Genomic DNA, 22,500 nt, shown 5'->3' with positions numbered 1-22,500 from the left:
ACCTGAGTTTGCACAGTGGAGCAGTAGAAGTTATACTCGCTGCCAATTTTAGTACATTTTAAGAGGCTCAATAAATCAATCAATTGATCAATCATCATTCAATCATCCGCGCTTTATACTGCAGGTTTTATCTGTGCATGCGTGGCTCCCTTTTCACACAAGTGGTTGGCCCCTGCATGGTTGGTGTGAAGTGTTTCCCCTACCATTATATTAGTCGGGCGGGGCGTCCCCCTGAACAAATCCCCCGCCCCCTTGTTATTTTCTCTATATCGCCAGATCACAATATGTCATTTAAGGTTCTCTTTCCTATAGAACAGGTCTACACCTTGTTCTGTTATTAAACAAACAAAACGGCCGTACTTTATTAATGGGATCTACATGACAGCTTGTCATTTATGTATCTACGTGGTCGCGCGTAAGCACTTCTCCTCTCCTCTGCGCTCTGTATCGCGTACAGCGTTGTTCCGCCCCGATGCGCAGAAACACTTGCGCGCGCACAGAGGTAAGCACTGAGCATCCAGCAGCGGACATAGAGCGTAGAAAAATATGTTGCGTGAAAAGCAGACAACTATATCTGCCTTTTAAACTCTCCTAGGTAGAAGATGGCAAGAGTAGCTCTTCTGCAAGGAGCACCGGAGAAGCTCTCTGAACCCGGAGCAGCTCTCCTGCTCCAAGTGAAACGAGCCAAAGCACTTGTGTCTTGTTCCAACAATGAGCTGCTGGCTTCACACATTACAAAGTACACAGACATCAAACTAACTTATTAATAAATACATGGAGAAATGCCTGTAATTTCGGGTAAATGTCCACGGTTAGCGGATTACGCTGCAATTTTTGGCGTTTTGCCAAAAGCCAATCTCAGCAAAGTCTCCTTGAAGTCGTCTTTTCTGCTGTTCCGTCTCACAAAACCGGAAAAAGACCTCACCTCAACATGGAAAGTGAACTGAGAGCGTCCTTATCAAGTCTACAACCGCGTTTTAAAGATATGTGTAGAGGAAAGCAGCTCACTGCTCAGTATTAGTGCCGACAGCACTAATACTGATACAACCTGATGCTCACATATCGGCAGTCTCATTCTGTTTTGTTCTGCAATTTGCTTTTAGTTTTCCAAACTGAGCTATTTAGTAGTAAGTACATATTATTTATTTTTGCAAAGAAATACATTTATTTTCATTGTTTTAAGAGATTGCAAATTTGTTTTTCTTTTTTGTGGTCTGACGGGGCAATTTGGTGTAATTGAAAGTTATTGTAATTTTCTTTATTCTGTTATTTATAAAAGCACAGATGGAGTCACAAAATTATGTCATTTACAGAAAAAGTCATGCTTTTGGTGTTATTGTCAGTGTTGTCGAGGTTGACAACACCGACAATAACACAACAACTTCCCCACCCTCCTCCGAAGCTGTAAACCTAGGGGAAACACTGGTGTGTGTGTGTGTGTGTGTGTGTGTGTGTGTGTGTGTGTGTGTGTGTGTGTGTGTGTGTGTGTGTGTGTGTGTGTGTGTGTGTGTGTGTGTGTGCTGTGCTGTGCTGTGCTGTGCTGTGCTGTGCTGTGCTGTGCTGTGCTGTGCTGTGCTGTGCTGTGCTAATGCAGCCTGCAGAGGACGGGAGGGCCAAGACAGAACTGGTTATGTATAGACTGGCACCAACAGGTGTGCCCATAGGGTGTTAGAGCAGGACTGGCCTAGCTGCACAGGCATCAGCCAAACCACACGCACACACAGAACCTAAGGCAGCACAATCCCCTCAGGAATATCACAGCAGAACAGCTCTGTTGTGGCGTCTCTAACCAGAAGGCAGTCCAGTGGGATTACGGGGACAAAGGGCAGGATAGTAGAAGAACAACAAGAACAAGAAAAGAAAGAAAGAGGCATGGACTTAGCTAACACAAAGATATGCCTGAACTAAGCTCTGCGCTTCATTCTTTAAAATGAAGAGAAGTCTCCATGGATCACTGACTGAAAACAACGAAACTATCAGAAACATTTCAAACAAAAAAGGCGACTTTGGGCAACCAAGAGAAAGTGCAAAAGCCCCCGTCCTCTTTAGTCGATTCCACTTTTACAAGCTCTTACTAGACATGCTCCTTCATCTCTTCATAAAAAATCTTTGCATGTGAGAATGAAGCTTTACTTCTTGTATGCATATGGTTGCTATGTGCTGTTGTGCAATCTCCAGTGGGGGTGGGAGGGGTTTCTTGCCCCGGAGCTCAGGTGGTTATACTGTATCTAAGATGCGGAAGGTTGCAAAACACATGGCGCATATAAGGTCTTCTTTTAACTGACCACTGCTGCAAGAATTTCATGGAGTCCCACACACAGGCAGTTGCCATTGGCAAAGCTACACTGACCCACAACAAACAAAGGCTTTTCCGCTGGGGTGAACTGCGTCGTCCTGACAATATGTTTTCAGAGTGAGACGGTGAGGGGAACAAGGAAATACGAGAGCCAGAGACCCACGGCGTTACTGATAGGACACCGGATCAAAGCCCTACCTCCATCATTTGTAAGTAAAAAAAAAAAGTTTTTTAAAAACACACAACCTGGGGGAGATGAAAGACCATCAGCAGACTGTGGAAGAAATGATGAAGGACAGAGCAGTCCCTGTATGACATTTACAAACACTCCAGAATGAGACAAGCTCCCCGTCCTCTCGTCTGCTGTGAAGGGAATCGTTGGAGGGGGAGGGTCTGAGGGCCCATGGGGTTTAGGGCTGTCAACGAATATTCAGAATATGAATATATATTCCAATAGTTGTTAAAAACCGAATTTCGAATATGAAAATTAATATTCAAATGTAAAAAAAAAAAAAAAAGTATTTTGGAGGATAATTCTCGTAAATCTGGCAACCCCCGCCGCAGCCACGACGAGGTGACAAAGTGCTCAGTGTTGCCAGATTGGAAATGGAGAAGGATCGTACCAAAGGCTCAAAATGGTTGTATTTGGAGGATTATTATCGTGCATCTGGCAACCCTCAGATCGGTCGACCAATGACAGTTCTCTCTACAGTGAGAGCTCGCGCAAGAAGATGGAACGTAAGATACCATTTCAAAACTTGTAAGAGTGTAATATCTAGTTTGTGAAAGACCCAGAGAAACACAAATATCCAACGTGACAAAATCCCGGACGTTTCTGGAATCCCTGCCGGATGCATTTTCTCGAAAAGAGGACATGTCGGGGAAAAAGAGGACGTCTTGTCACTATGTAAGCTAGAGTTAGCTCACTGTTCCCAACATATTTCTTGTCCGTACACTAACACAACAAAAGTAAAACTACCTTGTGTGTAAAAATGAAACCCCAAAAAAACCTATTCCAAGTCAATGTGTACCCCCCTTAGGAAGCTTTAATTTTAGCCTTCAAAGACGAGCAGCACGAAAACCAGGGATGCGCACCCCTCCGCAACCTCTCCAAAACTAATATTCAGGTTCAGCCGGTGAGGTCTGGAAACGCTCCAGTAGGGATCAGTGCGGCCAGTGTAAAGTCAAGTATTTATTCCAAAGCGGAGAAAAGAAAGAGAGACTGTAATAAAGATCAAAGGAAGACAATAAGAGGACCACAACAAACCAGACCACAACCTTTTTAGTGACAGATACACTGCCGGGGTTTGAGATATCTTCACTCATCTCATCAGGTTATCCATTCCAAATGCACGTCCTGTCACATGCCGTGGAAAGATACCAGTCTCCACGTTCTCCACGTCTCACCGCGGAAAAAGGATCCGGTTCAGTGTGAACTGCTTAACAAGGTTAGATTCTATCTTTCAAAGGAACTATGGGGCGCGCTGCATTTACTTCCTGCATGCCTCTTTTATTCATTCTTTTTATTACGGCACTATGCAGTGGACCTCTGCAATCTCAAAAATGGCGACTAAAGTGGTTAGAGGCCAAATGTGAAAATGCAAACCGTGGTGTTTCTCAGGGCAATGCACGATAGGAGGAAGCGTTTGTGGCATGCACATCGTCACACATCTCTCTTTGGCGTGCACAGACCGAGGCTTGTAATACTAGCTCAAGATAACCGCTGAACTATCTTCCTGTTGCTCGTAAAAGCGGCCCATATTGGAAATGCGCTCATGTCGCGATTGCAGTGACACATTATGCTAGAAAAAGGCCACTAGATGTGCAGATGGAGGAGAAAGCCAACCAGCAATTGGAGGCGATTACATTTAACATTCAATTGCTTGTTTGTGATCAGTAAAAGAAAACAAATCAGCTGATTGCGCGGCCCCCCACGCACACGCTAGTTAGTTAGCGTTAAAGCAGCGTTCTAGGCCAGTGCCAGCTCGCTGGCCTAAACAGACAGCAAGCCATGGGGAACAGACAGGACACAGGAGCTGCTCAATGAGAAAATAAGCTAGTAGGGAAAAATAATTATAATACATGCAGTGTATTGGTGAGAAACAATTACATTATGAAATATATATAACTTTTAATTATTAAAATATATATATCGTTATATAGCTATAACTTTGTGATTCTGTTCAGGCCAGCAGAGAAGGCCTAGCTGGCCCTGAGGGCCCGCCACTAGTATTAGCCAACAGAGCGATGTAGAGGAATAAGAAAAGATGTCTTTGGATCAGTTTCGGGAACAAGGGAAACCTTGTCACTGCAGCGCCGTACACGCAAATGAACATCAGCCAGATGATGCATAACTTCAGTGTTTCCCCTACCGTTATATTAGGGGCGCGGGGGGACCCCCTGAAGAAATCCCCCACCACCCTGTAATTTTCTCTATAGCGCCAGAGCACAATACGTCATTTAAGGTTCTCTTTCCTATAGAACAGGTCTACACCTTGTTCTGTTATTAAACAAACTAAACAGCCGTATTTTATTGATCATATCTACAGTTTGTCATTTCTATCTCTATGTGGTCACGCACATAAACACTTCTCCTCTCCTCTGCTCTTGCGCACGGTGGAGTTCCGCCCCGATGCGCACAACAGACACTTGCGTGCACACAGGTGAGCACTGAGCAGTCACAGCAGCGGGCAGAGAGCGTCGAAAAATATGTCACGTGAAAAGCAAACAACTATATCTGCGCTTGAAGATGTCAACAGCAGCTCCCCAGCAAAGAGCACCGGAGTTGCTTTCCTGAACCCAGAGCAGCTCTCCTGCTCCAAATGAAACGAGCCGAAGTGCTCGTTTCTTGTACTAACAATGAGGTGCTAGCTTCACATATTACAAAATTACAAGGTACATGGACATGAAACTAAGTCATTAATAAATACGAGGAGAAATGCCTGTACTTTCGGGTGAATGGTTTACGGTACGCTGTTAACAAGTTACGCTGCGCATGTGCGACTCGCCAATTTTGGGCATTTTACCAAAAGCCAATCTCCATTAAGTCTCCATCAGGTCGTCTTTTCTGGTGTCCCAGCTCAACATGAAGTATGAACTGAGAGCGGCTGTATCAAGTCTACGACCCCGTTTTAAAAATATGTATAGAGGAAAGCAGCTCACTGCAGTCATTAATACTGATACAAACTGATTGCTCACATATCTACATCAGTCTGTTTTGTTTTGCATTTTGCTTTTAGTTTTCCAAAATGAGCTATTTAGTAGTAACTACATATTATTTATTTTTTGCACAGATGTAACTTTATTTTAATTATTCTAAGTGATTGCAATTGCAATCACAAAATGATGTTATTTACAGAAAAAGCATCGCTTTTGGGGTTTGTGTCGGTGTCGTCGAGGTCGAACAACAAAAATTTGAACAACGCAACGTGCAGCAAATGCAACAAAACAATTGTGTGGGAAGAAGAAGAGCTAAACTCCGAAAGAGAAATGATCCATTTTCTCCAACAAATCGTGTTTAGGAATTGTCTGTTAAGTTTCTAGAGAGGGAAAAGACTCCCGAACTATAAACTCTAAAGTTCCTGCTAAAAACCTCTGTTTCAGAGAGGAGGAACCACACCTGACCGGCAAGAACATTGGCTGGGAGCTCTGCAGGAGAAACTCTCTAAACCGCGACACATAATATGATTATTAGGAGACGTGTTTGTTCCTCAGTTTATTTGGTGTTTGCCGTCTGGTTCAGAAAAGGTCTCCAAGTTGATTTATGATAACATGTAGTCCAGAAAAGTAGCAGAGTTTGTAGAATCCAACAGTTTCTGAGTAGACTGTTGTACACAGTCCCTAGCAGTTTTTTATTGTTCAATTTGAAGGAAAAAAAAAAAAAAATCATAATTTTGTGCTTTTATATAAATATCGGTTCAGGCACCGGTAGCAGAAAAAATCCAAATGATACCCATCCCTATCTGAGACAGAGTTTTTGCTAACCTCTTTCACTAAAATCAGCAGAACGGCAAGCAAGACACGGAAGCGCCACTCGGGGCTTGAGGAGTTGTATTTATTTGCCTTTTTTTTTCACAACGATCGCAAATACACACAAAAACATGTGTACTTTGCAATAGTTTTGGTAAGACTTTAAAATCTTACCTGATGAACAGTAATCATAAGTCATTACCCGTCTTATCCGGGGTCGGGTAGCACGCCCAGCTGACTGACACAGGCTTTCCTCTCACCCGAAACATTTTCCAGCTCATTCTGGGGAACCCCGAGGCGTTCCCAGGCCAGCCGAGAGTAGGGATGGGTATCGTTTGGGTTTTTTCCGATAGCGGTGCTAAACCGATACTTTTAAAACGATACTGGTGCCTAAACCGATACTTTTTTTATTGCCAAGGCCATTTTTTCTTCAAATTGAACAATATAATTACCGTTTAAAGTATTCTATGAATATAAATACATACAAAACACTTCAAACTAAAACTATAAACTTTTTTACTTCAAACTATAAATAATATATTTATTTATTTAAAAAAAGAACAGACCAGCTTAAGGTGGCCTGATAGGGAGCGTTTGCAACAGAACTCCACTCAGAAACGGTTGGATTCTACAAACTCTGCGGCTTTACAGGACAACAGGTCATCATTTACTGGACTACAGCGTTGTTCCAACAAGCATAGGACGGCAAAAGCTCCTGCACTCATGTCGTCTCCCCAGCGATCACTCTGTGAGCGCTCTGCGTGTGCGCGCTAGTAGCCCCGCCCCCTTGAGCCCCGCTGCATGCAGCAACATGAGAGGGAGCGGAGCAGTGATCCGCGCTATTTTAATAAAGTATCGATACTAAAAATATGGTAAATCCTATCGTTTTTAACGCACGGGTACCGCACTACCCTTTTTAGTATTGGTATACCGTGAAACTTTACAAAGTAGTGTAAAAAAAAAAAAAAAGTATTTAAATCGGCTCAGGCACCGAAAGGAAACACCGAAATCCGCGTTGTGTTTCGGTCGGGTAGGTACCGGACGTCTCCTTAGCCGGGAGATATAATCCCTCCAGCGCTTTCTGGGTCTTCCCCGGGCTCTTCTCGGTATGACGTGCCTGGAAAACCTCTAATGGGATGCATCCAGGAGGCATCCAAATTAGATGCCTGAATCACCTCAGCTGACTCCTTTCAATACGAAGGAGTAGCGGTTCAACTCCAAGCCTCCTCCTGATGTCCGATGATCTGGTAATCGTAAACCCATATAACAAATGAATGTTAAGATAGTATTTTCTAACTGATGTTCTGGTACATCACATGAACGGCATTGAAAACGCAAGTCCGACTCCGACAACAGGAAGTAAACAAGTTTTCTGCGAGGCTCAGCTGACTGCATGTTAAAGCAACGCTGTTGTGACAGCACATTTTCTTGTCATGCAGAATAAAGAGAAAAGCAGAATTACTAGTCAGCTGCTTCTATTGAACAATAAATCAAATCATAAAAAACAATAACAAAACAAGGGTGGAAATTAACGCTTCAAGCACAACACTGGCTGATCCCACTAACAATGCCCGAGTGTCCCAAGAGCTGCACTGCTGTTTTTCCAAACATGCCTGTTTAACACACCAACGGTTCTGGTTCCAATTAGAACCCTGCGGAGGAGCTCCACTATATTCTTTTAATTGACGGTTGTGCTACTATCCTATTTCATAGCGGAGTTTCTGCAAGGGGGAACTTGAAAAGCACTTCATTAGTATGGAAAGCTGCTCTTTAATTATTTCGCCACGTTCAAGCCTGATTTACAAGTACCAATTACACAAGATGTCTATTTTGAGTTCACTTATTGAGCTGAACAATTCGTCAGGCCGTGCACCTTGGTGATGCTGGTGTTAGTCTCCAAACATAAACTAAGGAATTGTGACATAAGTAAATACATTTCAACTCAGTAATTCTTCATTACTGTAATGCACATGTTGCATGCCAATCATAAATAAACTAAAAACGGGTGAACATGTGAATGTGCATTCCAGTTCTGGTCTGACGGCTGTGTTGGAGTGAATATCGTTAATAAATTTGGGGAACCAGTAGCACCTTTATGTTCAAGGAACAGAACCAGAAGAAAAATCCTCCAATCCTCCAGGTAACTGCAGCGTGCGACAGAGCATGTGTCAGTTTTTAACAGGAAGCCAGGGCCAGTGATTTTAAGAGGAATAGAAAAGCCAGCAGAGATGAAACCGAAAGCCCATGTTGAGGCCGCTGGGGAGGGGGAGTAGGCGGCACACTCACAGTCTCAGTGTGTGGGATGCCTTTCACTCGTCTCTCGTTTGCTGATGCATGCAACAACATAAATCAACAAGAGGGTGGGCTGTAACAACACCTGTGGTCACGGACGGCCAACAGAGTGCAAATCTCAATCATGACCGCCCGACAGCAACAATTCACCTGGATCGTGTCGTTTAAGAAAGTTTAAACGCCTAGACCAAACTCGTGACAGTTTACACACCGGAGCTAGAGTTAATACTAGGACTCTGCAAATTGCAGGCAACAAAGGCCCTGACAAATCAGGCAACAGCAGCAAGGGTGCACGCTAATTATCACCCGAGTATCTCTCAACATGAACATGTTGAACGTCCTCCCGGGCCATAGCCCTTCAAAATGACTGGGAGGGGTTTTTTTTGTTATGCAAACTGTGAATTACAATGACAACCGCAGTGTCATTTAGAGCCTTTCCAATTGTTGTTTGAACATCTCAAGCAAGCCACTAAAACTAAATATACCGGAATGTCTGAAGCTGAGTTTATGCTCGCCGTAGCAAACTCGGCGCAAAAGCCAGGAAATGACGCAATTGTGACAATTGTGTCACAAATAGTTATACAATAGAGGCAACTTTTAAATTCTTTTAAATAAAACAGGAGGTCTTAAAAATCTTCATGCAAGTATATATTTGCCAGCAAAATCAAATTGTTTACAGGATATTCAACCTTTGTTTTCTTATAATGCATTTATTAGTACATGACGTGTTTCTTTACAGGACTTGTACAAAGGCCATAAAATAGTCCATGAATATGTGATATCAGTCTAAAGATAATTAAAATCCCTCCCCGTCATTGTTACGGTTGAGGGCTTTTTGCCGCTTACAGCTGCGGTCTGTGGGAACATCTCTGGGCAACATTCTTGCAGTTAATTTTGTTTGTATGCCCTCAGAGAGTATGAACGCCTCCGTGCAAACTCCATCGTGTCTGGGTTCATAATATCATCCGTAGTAAAGGGCGAATTATACTCTTGCAACTACAACTGCGGCTGGCCATGCAGTCGGATTGACGGACTCGTTTTGGTTTATAGTTCCCGTGCGTTTTCCATACGCCAGAACAGTAGGTGGCGCAAAGGCCGTAGAGTCGACCTGCACACCGACGTTCACCAATATCTCTCTTCAGGAATTTACCGTCATCTGCTATCATCTGCATCTGTTATATAAACGCTCATATTTGCGGACCTCTTCAGCCAAAAGTTCTTCAACGGGATCCATTGTTTGTGTTTCTGCTGTGGCTTTTAAAAACAGCGGTATTACACTATGAAACCGGAAATGCGAGACTCAGAAAGGATGTGGTTAGCGGACCAATCACAGCCTTGCGGGCTTGCTTTGCTTTGACGGATAGTCAGAAATTTGGGGTGACGCACGCAAGCAAGCAAGATGGCCGATTTGACCACGCACGAGCGGCCATGCGTGTCTTGCGTGCTTGCGTCTCTGCGTAAAACCAGAGTATAAATCAGCCTCAACACAACAGCGTCTGAATGACTGCCGCTATCATCGCTATCACCGGCAGAAGTTTGATTCAACAACAGTATGGCGGTACGCAGCTCCTATACAGCTGTGCATTGACTTTGCATGTAATCGCCCGACCAAATTTTGTCGCGTTCAGTGTGAACACAGCATCAGGCAGTGTTTTGATTTCACGACCCACAAATGTCCTATAACGGTTCAGTTTCACCCCTTGCCTCCCTCAATCTCCCTCAAGTTTTTTAACAGCAGCCAGCTGCTGATGTTTTCAGTAAACCAGCTGTAATAAACCAAATGTATGCTACCTGCGCAGCACAGACTATCATGGACAGACCATGTTCAAGACCAGATGGACAAGAAAGTCCAGCATGTAACAACTAAAGCTGAAAGGTGAGGTAAGATTGGACACAAAGGCAGCCAGGAACACAACCCCGAACAAATGCTTTTGCAGTGTGCTCTGGATGTGTGAAACAGAGAATTATAAAGTTAGGATTTGTCGAGGTCGTTCCTCGACGACACCGACAATGACTGTAAATGTCTGTAAATATCATTTTGTGACTCTGTATTTTATAAATAACAGAATAAAGAAAATTGCAATAACTTTCAATTAAACCAGACTGCCCCACCAGACCAAAAAAAGAAGAAAAAAAAATTGCAATCACTTAGAACAATGGGAAAAAAAAGTTATATCTGTGCAAAAAATAAATAATTTGTAGTTACTATTAAATACCTCATTTTGGAAAACTAAAAGCAACTTGCAAAACAAAACAGAATGAGTAGATGTGTGAGCGTCAGGTTGTATCAGTGTTGGTGCTGCAGTGAGCTGCATCTTTTTAAAAACGCGGTTGTAGATTTGATACGGCTGCTCTCAGTTCACGCTCCACGTTGAGATGAGATCTTTTTCCAGTTTTGAAAGACGGAACAGCAGAAAAGACGACCTGGCGGAGACTTCATGGAGATTGGCTTTTGGCGAAACACCAAAAATTGCAGAGTCACGCATGCGCAGTGTATTTTGTTAACAAAGTACCGTGAACATTTACCCGAAAGTACAGGCATTTCTCCATGTATTTATGAATGACTTAGTTTTATGTCCGTTTACTTTGCAATGTTTAGAGAGCTGCTCTGGTGCTCCTTACAGGAGGGCTACTGTTCCCATCTTTAACCTGGGAGCATTTAAAACGCAGATATAGTTGTCTGTTTTTCACGCAACATATTTTTCTACGCTCTCTGCCCGCTGCTGTGTGCTCAGCTTTCACCTGTGTTCGTGCACGTGTCTCTGCGCATCGGGACAGAACAACTTTGTGCGCTATACAAAGCGCAGAGGAGAGAAGAAGTGTTTATGCGCGACCACATAGAGACAGAAATGACAAGCTGTCGTGGAGATCCGATCAATAAAATACGGTCGTTTAGTTTGTTTAATAACAGAACAAGGTGTAGATCTGTTCTATATGAAAGAGAAGCTTAAATGACTTCTTGTAATCTGGCGATAGAGAAAATTACGGGGGGGGGGGTGCGCCCCCCCCTAATATAATGGTAGGGGAAACGTTGCCTTAATTGATCACATGCACAAGTAATCATAATTGTGAGCGATTTGCAAAAGCCTCTGAAAACGGGGCAACAAAAAAAAATGCACTATGCAAAATTAATAAGCGCTGAGCAAGCGACAGCTAAAAAGGTGCAATGGACTGTGCAGTGGACTGTGCAGAGTCAGCCCCGATGCATGCAATTTAACCCTTGAACCGGAGAAGACCGTGAGCAGCATGTGTAATGGAGGACTCCATTTAAAGCAGAGAAGTTGGGAGAGCTTAACAGGGGGAGGGGGCTTCAATGAGAGAGACGCACACTCTCTTCCTCAGTCTGCAGCAATGGGCATAAAGTGATTGATCCTGCCTCAACGACCGACTTGATTCTCATCTGGCATTGCAGGTCCGTCTTACCTCAACACCTTTTTACTCGGATGGAAACGGCGCACTGTTCTGTAACCTCTCAGAGAAACAAAATGTGATCCAATGCACAGAGTAAGCAAAAATGTAAGCCAATGAATATTGTTTCCTGGGTTAAACTGACTCAAACAACAAGCACTTATGCTCCATCCAAAACACACTCATATGTAGTAATTATTCTTCCCCTTGTGAGAGGGAGAAAAACATAAAATAAAACTACACCCCCAGCCTTTGCTCAGGATGGGGATAAGTTGTTGTGCAAATGATGAATCAGGAAACAGGTTTCTCAGGAAAGGAGATTTGAGTGTTGGCATAGACCCGGTGAGCAACAGGCCCCAGCCCCAGCTTGTTGTAGAAGTTCTTTAAACACAAGTGTTGGTGCTGCTTGTTTATTGTACAGCAGCAAACACAACGAGTGAGCCCAACTCCATCTCCAACTTTGTCAACAAGCATCGAGACAACTTTGGTAACACACTTGTGTGAGTTTGGATTTATAATGTGCATGCCTTCCCTATTAGTCGTGTTGATTTAGCCAATTAGCATATACCAAGTGATGCCCAAACAACGGCCCGCTGCCCTGTACAAGTGACGGATCCTCACCTAAAAGTCTCGATTGAGCACTTATCACACAGCCTTCGTTGCAGAGTCTCCAAAGAGTTGCAAATTAGCCAGGCCTCATAGCAACATATTTGCCCTGTTACAGGCACACATGGTTTCAGTTAGGGTTCTGCACCTATAAACAGTTGGCCATGGCGGCTTATTGGTCAGGAAGTGCAATGTTGACTGCAAGTCAAGACAGGCACAAGCTGCTAACGAACAATATGCACTGCAAACGGTCTGGCTGCTATGACAACACGGTTTGGATTGGAAGTGTTTAGAGAACAGCGGAGAAGTAATTCTAAGTTCTTTACCGTTTGCGAATAACCTCAAAGAAAACGAAGAAGCCAGTCGAAGCCGTCGATTATAAAACATTTTTTAAAAAGAGCAGTCAGGCATAGAGTTATTTGATTACCGGTATCATTAATGGTGTTTCAAAGTGCAATTCACATTCCTCAGCTGCCAGATTTAAATTAAAAACACTAATAGGACAAAGTCAATCAGCTGCCAAAGCGCCTGGCAGAGCCCACATTCCAACCACAAACAACATGTTGCATCATTTGACGGGTGTCTGACGTAAATATGACGACACAACGCTTTTTAATCACAATTAAAAAAATGAAATCCTGTCACTGCTCGGTAATATTTGTGATATGTTTGGTTGCAATCAGCATGTCTAAATAGAATTTAGACTGCATGAAAATAAATTTAAAAATAAAAAAAAGAGGCAAAGCCAGGAAAAATGATCTTCTGTCACTCACAAGTGACTTTTGTTGTGGAAATTACTAAACCATGTTCTGCTGTCAAAACGTTTAAACAATATACAAATCTTCGGTTTCCGCAATTAACTGTCTCTTGGCCTTACAAACACACACTTATAAATAGGTCAAATGTTGCAACCTGGGCCTCCCCAGCATCCGGGTACATATAGTAGCTTCACTACAATCCATCTGACAGGGAAGAACAAGTCTAAATCATGACCGGGTAACTTTACCAAGCATTCATACAAACAACAACAACTGAGCTGTCATGTTTGCTGTCAAAAAGCTCAGACACCCTCTCCCCCTTTACAACGTTCCATTAGAACTACCAGGAACATCAGATCCAGGAGGTACAATGTGATAAAGTTATTAAAACAGGTTAAGTGACTCACTAAAAAACAACCAAACACACAGTGTGTTTCGTCTCCAATAGTTTAACTCCCCCTCCCGCCTCAACCCATCCTACATCGTGTTATTATGGAAACGAGAGGAAACGGACAGTGAAGTGCACACGGCTTAATTTAGCCGACATGTATGAGACGTTCAGTGACGCACAACCACTGGTAACGTAAGGTCAACGTTGCTCGAGTTATGAGAACGTCTCCACTTTACATACACACACACACACACACACACACACACACACACACACACACACAAAACAATACGTAGCCTCAGTGTTATGCCATAGGTAACATAATAATCATAATAATAATAATCATAATAATAATAGCTGAGGTTTAACTGCTTCATTCTGAGACTTGTTGGAGAGTTATACAAAAACATATCGGAGGTGAAGGGAAGCCTCCGCGCTCTGATTTCACGTTTCCATCCACAACTCCTGCGACGTTTCAAAGGCTAGTTAGCCCAGTGGAAAAAAAAACATGTCGCGTCCGCCAGGCTAAAGCGACAAAACACCCTTAACTTCTGCTCACACATATCCACATTAAAGCAGGGTGAAGTTAAAGAACGAGTTTTAAACTCAACACAGGGATTTGCCAACTCCGCTGAGGCGGCAGCAGCCTCCAAACACGTCCCGGTTAGCTCGCGCTACCTCGGCTAGCTGCTGGCTGGAGACAAAAAACTTATTCCACATCTGAAAAGTTATTTTTCCCCCTACTCCATTTTCTCTCAAACTGAATGCGGCGGCGTTTAAAAGCGCTTATCGAACAAGACGCTCAAATGCTATTATTTTTGTTATATTTCACAGTGCCGCAATTTAAAAAAAGGCTTTCTTCCGGCTGTTGCTAACTGGCCGAAGTGTAGTTAACTTTAATGGCACGTACCTTTCTGTCTACACCGCCGCTGCCGCCGCTCCCTGGGCCGCCTTATACACCCGAGACCGCCGCCGGACCTCCAGAGGGCCGCGGAGCTGGGAGAGGATAAGCCGAGAGGAGTCCAGACACTAGCAGGGAGACGAAGAGCCAATTGCACCGAGGCCCCGGGCCTTGAGTGTCCTCGAAATAGCGTTTAGGGGAGGGATACCAAGCCTCAGCTCTCCGGCGTCTGACAGAGACTCGGGAACAACTTTTTGACAGCTCCTCTTCTTCAGTCCCCCCCGCCCCCCTCCCCTCGACAACCTTTAACTTTAGTCTTTTTCCTCACTTCCAGCAGATACGAATCAAAATACTGTCACAGAATATGGCGGCTGCATATGCAAGCTACTATCGCGAGAGGAAGAGTTTTTGTTCCTTCCTCTTTCGTCTTCTTTTTTCTTTTATATGTTTAACAAAGTTGTGCAGAGGGAGGAGTATTGAGATTGCAAAAAAACTGAGCTGAGCACCCTGCTGAAGATGCAAGAAAATAAAAAATAAATAACAAAAGATCATTTTTAAGGTTTCTGGAATGAAAACTATGCAAGAGGTGTGATTCCTGTCTGCTTCGACTATTCAAATGGGACCATGACAACAATGTCACTGAAATAATGATCAAGCTGAAATGCTGATCCAGTGATATAACATGTAAGCAAAAAGAGGATTCTCAATCAGTAAACTATTACAGAAGCACATTCTTACAGCTGGATTTGTATTTATCATTGTTATTCACATTGACATGCATTCAAGTGCTGGAGGCTGAAATTAACAGGAATGTGTGTCTCCCTCCCTAAAATACTTGTGAGAAAGCTGCTTTCTCTTATCACTTATCGACAACTTGCAGATTCGCCATATCTGACCACATGAAATTTGAGTGTATGGGGTATGAACACTTCGCCATCCTGGAGGAAATGGTGCATTTCATGCTCTAGTGTGAAAAACAAAGTTGACTTTTTACAGCAACGCATTGGGAGAATTCGACCATCAATCGTTGCAGAGCTCCTTCGCGGACAGAGGAGATCGGTTGGTGATGCGTGAGCATGCTGCTTGTGATCTTTTAAATGATGCCTCTAATGTTTCCCAAGTCAAAATGAATGTTGTTTCTTTGTGAGGCAGGTGGAGATGCCAACATGCATTCGGAGCACTGCTGTCTTCAAGAGGCCTGAAAAGAAATGATGATCAAACAAGACTTTAAAAAAAAGCACACTGTGTGCACGATAAACAAAATGTTCTTAAACCAATTCAACATTGCAAACCACGTGCAGGACTTGCTACCTGCACTCTGCAGTACACGAGTGTTGGAAAGTGAGACTAAAATCTGGCATGTAAGGACCAATCCTGATGCGTTCTCTCCTTAGCATGAATACACATCGCTCAACCATTTCGGCGTGAGGAAGGACTGTAGGGGAGCAATTGAAAGTGCATCAGCGCAGAGTGTGTTTTCTTTAGGTCTCAGTTCACCACTTTGCTCCAGCAGCTATTGGATGCGTTGCCATTAAGTCCTGCAAAGACATTCATCTTTCCTAGAGGATAAACCCTAACCCGTTGGACTAATCTGCACTGTTTTTGCATCCATGACCCCCTTCCCTCCAAATTATCACTTTGCAGCTCCCAGTTTTGTTACAAAACAAAATAAACAGCATCAACTGATAGCAACTTTAGCCTTCTTGCGATAAAGAGCCTTGTTTTTACACCTGTGAAATGAACAAGACTTTACGGACTCTGGTGATCGTCTGGCTTTTATTCTTACACAATTGTATTTTTATTTTGTAAAATACAGAGCAAGTATTGAATGTCATTGAAAAGATGGTGAACATTAGACTTGTTGAACACCAGCGGCCAGTTTTTCAAAAGTAATCTGTTTGGATTACGGCTATCGGATTGGATCAAATCTTGAAAATGGATTTTTCAAAAGAAAGAAAGGATTCAGAAATTGGATTGGATCACGTAATCCACTCTTGTTGTTGAGCCGGATCAAACCTTGAGTTTGGCTTTTTCAAAACTTTTTGGTAGGATTGGGATCATTTTGAGCCTAAAAATCAGGATTAAACTGATCCCAGCAGGAGGGTGGATTCATGGTGGATATCAGTAATAAAACTAAGTAACTAAAAGTGATAAATTAAATAATACAACATTTATATCATGCATTTTAGAGTATTTATATTTATTTATCAATTTCACTTGAATTTATTCTTAATCTCAGCCCTGTAATCGAGGGAGAAGGTCAGTCACAGGTGGAGCCAGAAGGCCTAGTTCCCACAGGACCCCCAGAGAGAGGCTCAAAGCACCCAAAGAATGATGACACCTATAAGGTACTTCTGCAAAAAGAGACTGCTAGATGGATTTGTACTTCTGCCCTTTCAGAGGAACTGCTTATTCTTGCCGGTTCAATTCAATAAATCTTTGTTTGAAACCTGTTTCAAACATCCGTAATGTATTTGTGAGTAAAGTATGTATTTATTTGTTGTAGGTCTCACATGAGCGGACTGCCTGTTTCCAAGAAATGGACAATGGAGGGGGATGTTTATATTGTTTGTTTGCTGTTCCGATCAGTCCTATTTTCTGTTCAAATAAAGCATATTGGAGTGACCCCACACTATTCTATCTGTTGTTCTTTACATAAACTACATTGTGATAGTCCCATTTAGGCCACAAGTAATCCAGATTTTGTAATCCTTAACCGTTTGAATCTGGATCAGAGTAATCCAATCCCACATTGCTTTGAAAAACGAGTATAAAAATAAAATGGATTACATGACCCTGGATAGGAGGAAAAGAGATTTCCAAATCTGAATCAATTTCATCCAGATTAAAACTTTTGGAAAAACCGGCCCCACGAGATGCAGTTAAAAGCAACAACAACAAAAAAAAGCTAGTAAGTAGACTTCTAGTTAGAGAATTTTGTTTTTTGTAAAATATCCCAAGATCAAACATTAACTTTCAAAACCAATCAAACCTTTGTTTCACGTTCACATTTTTCTCACATATGACAATTAAAATACACGATGTAGCAGTTCTGCAACAAATTTGAAGTGGAAATCTGATGTGAATAAGATCTGACTTCGCCGTCACCATTATGACAACACAATGCCTCCAGTGGTGAAGTGTTGTATTATACCATAAAACCAAGTTTTTGGTTAATAATAGTGCCTTAAGAGGTATGGGATCGGTATTAGTTGAAGGGGTTTTGATGTCGCATCAAAAGAGGCCAAGCCTGTCTACCAAGGAATCACCATGTCCTGCTCTGCCAGGAAGAACACTCCAGTTGCCTCTTGCAATGTTACACCCACTTAAAAAAATAGACACTATCATTTTCTTTCATAAACAGGTGACCTTCATTTCTTTTTTTCTTTCCTTTTTTCCTTCCTTTTACGACATAATTGAACTGCTTCTTGCCGCGAGGATCCCGCAGTGAGAGAACACACGCTTTGTGGGAACTCTTCTGACAAAAAAAGAAAAGAACAGTGCATTTGTTCTTCATGGACCTGGGTGGGGGGAAAAAAAACACATGGCGTCTCGTGTGTCGGTGTAATGCAGTGACTCACACATACACACACACACACACACACACACACACACACACACACACACACACACAAACCGTGGCCCCTGCTATCTTTCGCAGACCCTGACCCCTTTGACTCTAGGTTTGGAGGCCCGCAGGAAGCTGAAATACCCTTCAGTGTGAGTAGCCCAAACTGACAGCACACTACAGCCTCTTATGCTCTGTGACCAGAGTATTTATCACTTTGCACAAAGCCTCACATACTTTGTGCTGTGCTAGTGTGTGTGTGGGGGATGTTTGGGGGGAGAGGGGGTGGGGGGGGGACTGATGTGTCAGGCCAGTGAATCAGCAGAAAAACAAAAGGCAGTGGAATCAAAATTCTGTAGTCTTTCCAGTGACTGAACCTCGTGAATGTGGTTACATTTCGCCACTTTGGCTCACAAGATGCCGAACAAGTGGAAGTGGACATAGTCACCACACGCACACATACACACACACACACACACACACAAACACACACACACACACACACACACACGCATAGACACAAGATTACAAGAATGACATTGAGAGAAATCAGACATTTAAAAAAACATTATAAAAAAAATGCTGTTGTGCTTTAGTGCTCCAACTGGCTCGCCACACTCCTCAGATAGAAGTGCCAGGCCACCCACATTCTTGGCATGGAAAGAGGCCCGTTTCTCACGGTCCAAGGACAGCTTGTCATGGGTCAGGAGTTTAGATTTAGCTCTGAAGCTTGCTCCTCCGGTCATTATTTCCCTCTTAAAGCAAACTTTAACAGCGCTCGTCCTGCCGGCCCCATACACCCAGTGCTAACAAGCAGAGAGCAGAGAGTTACAAAAGTTAAATATGAAAACTATTTATTGATTTGTTTCACACTGACTCAGCTTTAATTTAATTTTAATTTTATTGGTAAAAAAACAAAACAAAAAACAATCCCAAAACTTTAAATAATTTAACAAGTACACTATCAAAACTGAATCAAAAGTTTATTCTAAAAATATTCAATGTTAGACTTGTACATTTGAATATATTTATAGTGTCGTATAGTTATGAATCATATTATGTGTATTGTTTTATTTGATATTCAAGATTTAGTCAGATAAGAGAAATCTGCCTTTTGATTAAGATTTGTATCTTCAGTTGCGTCAAATGCTGCACTCAAGTCTGATGACATTCAAAGAGAAAGAAAGTCCTCTGGATGCCTTGCACATACTAAGAACTGTCATGGTAATCCTGTGGCCGTTCATCAAAGTTACAGGAAAAGAGTTTATTACTGAAAGGCAATTGAAATGTCAAGGTTTGTGGAGTGGAGGCATTGAGCTGCGATTGGAGGCTGTTCTGAGGAGTCACTGGGAGTGATTGGTGTGATGGCAGAGCTCCAGACACCGATCTCCTACCCTTAAGGTCAAACTGACACTTTCCTGCCTAGAGCTGCAGCAGATAGAATGGACGCGTGGAGCTCAGCAATCGGTTGTGGCGAAAGCAAAGATAGCGATGACGTAGAAGCGTTTGGATCGGGGCCTGAAGAAGTTTAGAATGGAGGTAGTTTCCGATTTGAAATTCCTTCACGCCATCATTAGGGAAAATTATGGGCTTTCTTCGCAGTATTTTTGGCTCTAAAGATCACCCCGCCACCACTTAGGTCCAGACTCCAGAGACCAAACCATTCAACGGCCATTTAAATGATTTCAACGGACATTCATGCTCTCCAGTGGATGGATCCCTTTGACTTTCTGATAAGCTTCAGGACCATTAGACTTTTTTCTCTGTCACCGCAATGATCGAGGTTGACTTTTGTGCATTTCATTGGGATTTGATGAATTTCTGTAAAATGAGCTTGAGTCGTTCATGCTCCCCTCAGGTTTCAGAGGGCGGTATAAGTGGGAATGCAATGGAAAATGAGGAAAGGAAAAACACAACTAAAAGACAAGGAGAGAAAGGAAGGGACAAAGAGGTCAAGAATGAAATAGAGAAGTAAGCTTGTTCTTTTTACGATTTTGTGACACAGTTCACGCGACCCCGTTGGAAGGCATCGAGTCCACAAGCCCTCTGAGCTTTGGCACCGCCGGGGGAAATATGGTCGATAATGTGGTAAATGTTTAACTGCAGTTATTTAGATTTGAGGCTCTTGTGTTATGACACAAAATCCATTTGTAATCAGCGTAATTCATTCTCTTTTTTGGGAATAGGGTAAAAAAAACAGCCCTCTTTTCTTTCCATCAGTTTCACAAAAAGGCGAACAGTAATCTCCCAGTGACTGTAGACAATGAGTGATTGATTTTAATTTCCAGGACAATAAGTGCACTATTCTACTAATCCAGATTCTACAGTTTGGTAAAAACACTGATTCCACCACACAACGGAGGAGGAGGAAGAAGAGGAAGAGGAGAAGTACGAGGAGGAGGAGGAGGAGGAGGAGGAGTAAGAGGAGTGGACGGCCAAGACATCCGTTTAACATCCTATGCCAAAAGTCAGTGGTGATTGGTACTACTGTAAACACACAATGTACCCAAAATAATACCTCCGCCAAAGAAAATAACCCACATTCAAATCTTTAAAAATTAAAAAAAAAAGAAAATCTGAGCAGTTTATGTTTGAATAACATTCATTAAATCCTTGAAAGTTAGAGTTTTATATATATAAAATAAAATATGACCAAGGAAGCTAATTTGTTATCTTTCATTCTTTACGTTAATAGAAAATATGGGAGTATTCTCTCATCTTAGGCATGCATCAATACAGCTGACAATATTAATGACCTACAAGTGTGATATAGAGGACATAGTGTCTCAGTGTGGCCAGACAGTAACTGTTCAGGGATCAGAAACTATTGTGTTTATGTGCTTGTTTTTCTTTCTACCATACCTGTTTCTCTGCCAACAAATTTCAAGTAACAGTGAATCTATCTACTAACAATTATTGTGCGTATATCAAAAAATTGCTTCTTTCTCTGTGCCAAAAGATGCCGTTGTCTAACATGTAATAAAAACACATCCGTGAGCCACACTGTGACACGTTCCTTCCTTCCGAGGAACACACACTGTAGTTTACACTGACTAAATCCCACATACACTGTCCTGCTGTCACATTCACTGGAGCGCCGAACGTGGATGAATTTGTCAGTAAAAATAGTCACCCAATAAATACACTATTTCTTCCTGTTTGATAATCATTTTACTAGCTGCCTTAAGAAATTACTGAGCCTTTGAAAAACATTTTAAAAAATCAAGTATTTATGACCCATTTCTTAAGATTTCCATCATTGCAGTTACACATTGTTTGTTTTGGTCTTGTCAAGAGATTTGTTGACAGTAAAAAGAATGGAGAATTTGGCCAGGCGGATGGCGGATTATTATTATTGTTATTGAGGGGAGTATCCTTTAGATTAAAGTATGTTTTGTTGGAATGATGTTGGTTTAATGCCAAATTACATCAGGTTGCCATGTCATGTCATTCCACATTCTGTTAGTTACATGTAACAGCATGTTATAGATACAAGAAACCAAACAAAATAATGCCATTAATTCAAATTACACCAGAGCCTTTTTCTTCAAGAAACCCCAGAACATGTTTAGAGCTATTAATCTTCTCCAGTGCTGGTCTGACAGGAAACGAAGCAGCAGTAACAAGCTGTTAAGTGCGGAGACACCCTGGTCTCTGTCTCCTGTGGATCATCCAGGGCTTGTCAGGGTGAGGGCTCAAGTTTATACACTGGGTGGAGGGAAAGGGGTGCGCTTGTTCCCAGGGAGCCCAACCCCGAGCAGCAGGACTCGGAGACTGAGTGGGATCATCTGCGTTTACACGTTCCGTTGAACTTCCTCCAAGTCAATGAATTTCCCTCAAGTGGCAGCAGCAACGCTGCAGGGGTCGAGGACGTCGATCCAGCAAACTCTGCCAGAACTCAAGAGGCTGGTGCCAAGTCTCAGCTTGCCCGCGATGGTTGCACTTGTCAAAACCACCAGCCCCATAAAGAGAGCGGAGTGTAGCACTCACTTGAGTTGACGCATCCTGTGGAATGTCTTGATGGTGGATATAAGTGCTGGAATCAGCCAGACACATGGCACTCTTGTGTAATGAGGATGTGTGTGTGTGTGTGTGTGTGTGTCTGTATGTGTGTGTGTGTGTGTGTCTAACCTTTAGACACCCAATAGGATATAGCAGGGTGCAGGCATGCAGTGTTTCAGTGTTTCAGTCTCTGAGAATGTACAGCCATGTGCAGGCTCTGCCGTTACATGTCAGTGACGTTGTTTCCATATCTTTGTCATGCGTCCTATCTTTCGGCTTCGCCTTGTGCACCTGAAGGAATATTTGGTT

The 22,500-nt window shown here is 42.6% G+C and overlaps 1 protein-coding gene across 5 annotated transcripts in view; it reads right to left on the bottom strand.

Annotated features, from left to right (window-relative positions):
* tab2 (TGF-beta activated kinase 1 (MAP3K7) binding protein 2) overlaps positions 1-14,960 on the bottom strand; it is a 53,423-nt gene extending 38,463 nt beyond the window's left edge. For all 5 annotated transcript variants that reach the window (XM_068577261.1, XM_068577262.1, XM_068577264.1 and 2 more), the window contains exon 1: positions 14,631-14,960. The gene's annotated coding sequence lies outside the window, so the exon portion shown is untranslated. The remainder of the gene's footprint in view (positions 1-14,630) is intronic.
* Positions 14,961-22,500: the final 7,540 nt, after the last annotated feature.

This window comes from Clinocottus analis, unplaced genomic scaffold, assembly GCF_023055335.1.
Source record: "Clinocottus analis isolate CAN_PGR_092001 unplaced genomic scaffold, fCliAna1.0.p SCAF_15, whole genome shotgun sequence".
Lineage (NCBI taxonomy): Eukaryota > Metazoa > Chordata > Actinopteri > Perciformes > Cottidae > Clinocottus > Clinocottus analis.
Note: the sequence above shows the minus strand (reverse complement) of the source record. Positions and strands in the feature narration are given on the sequence as shown.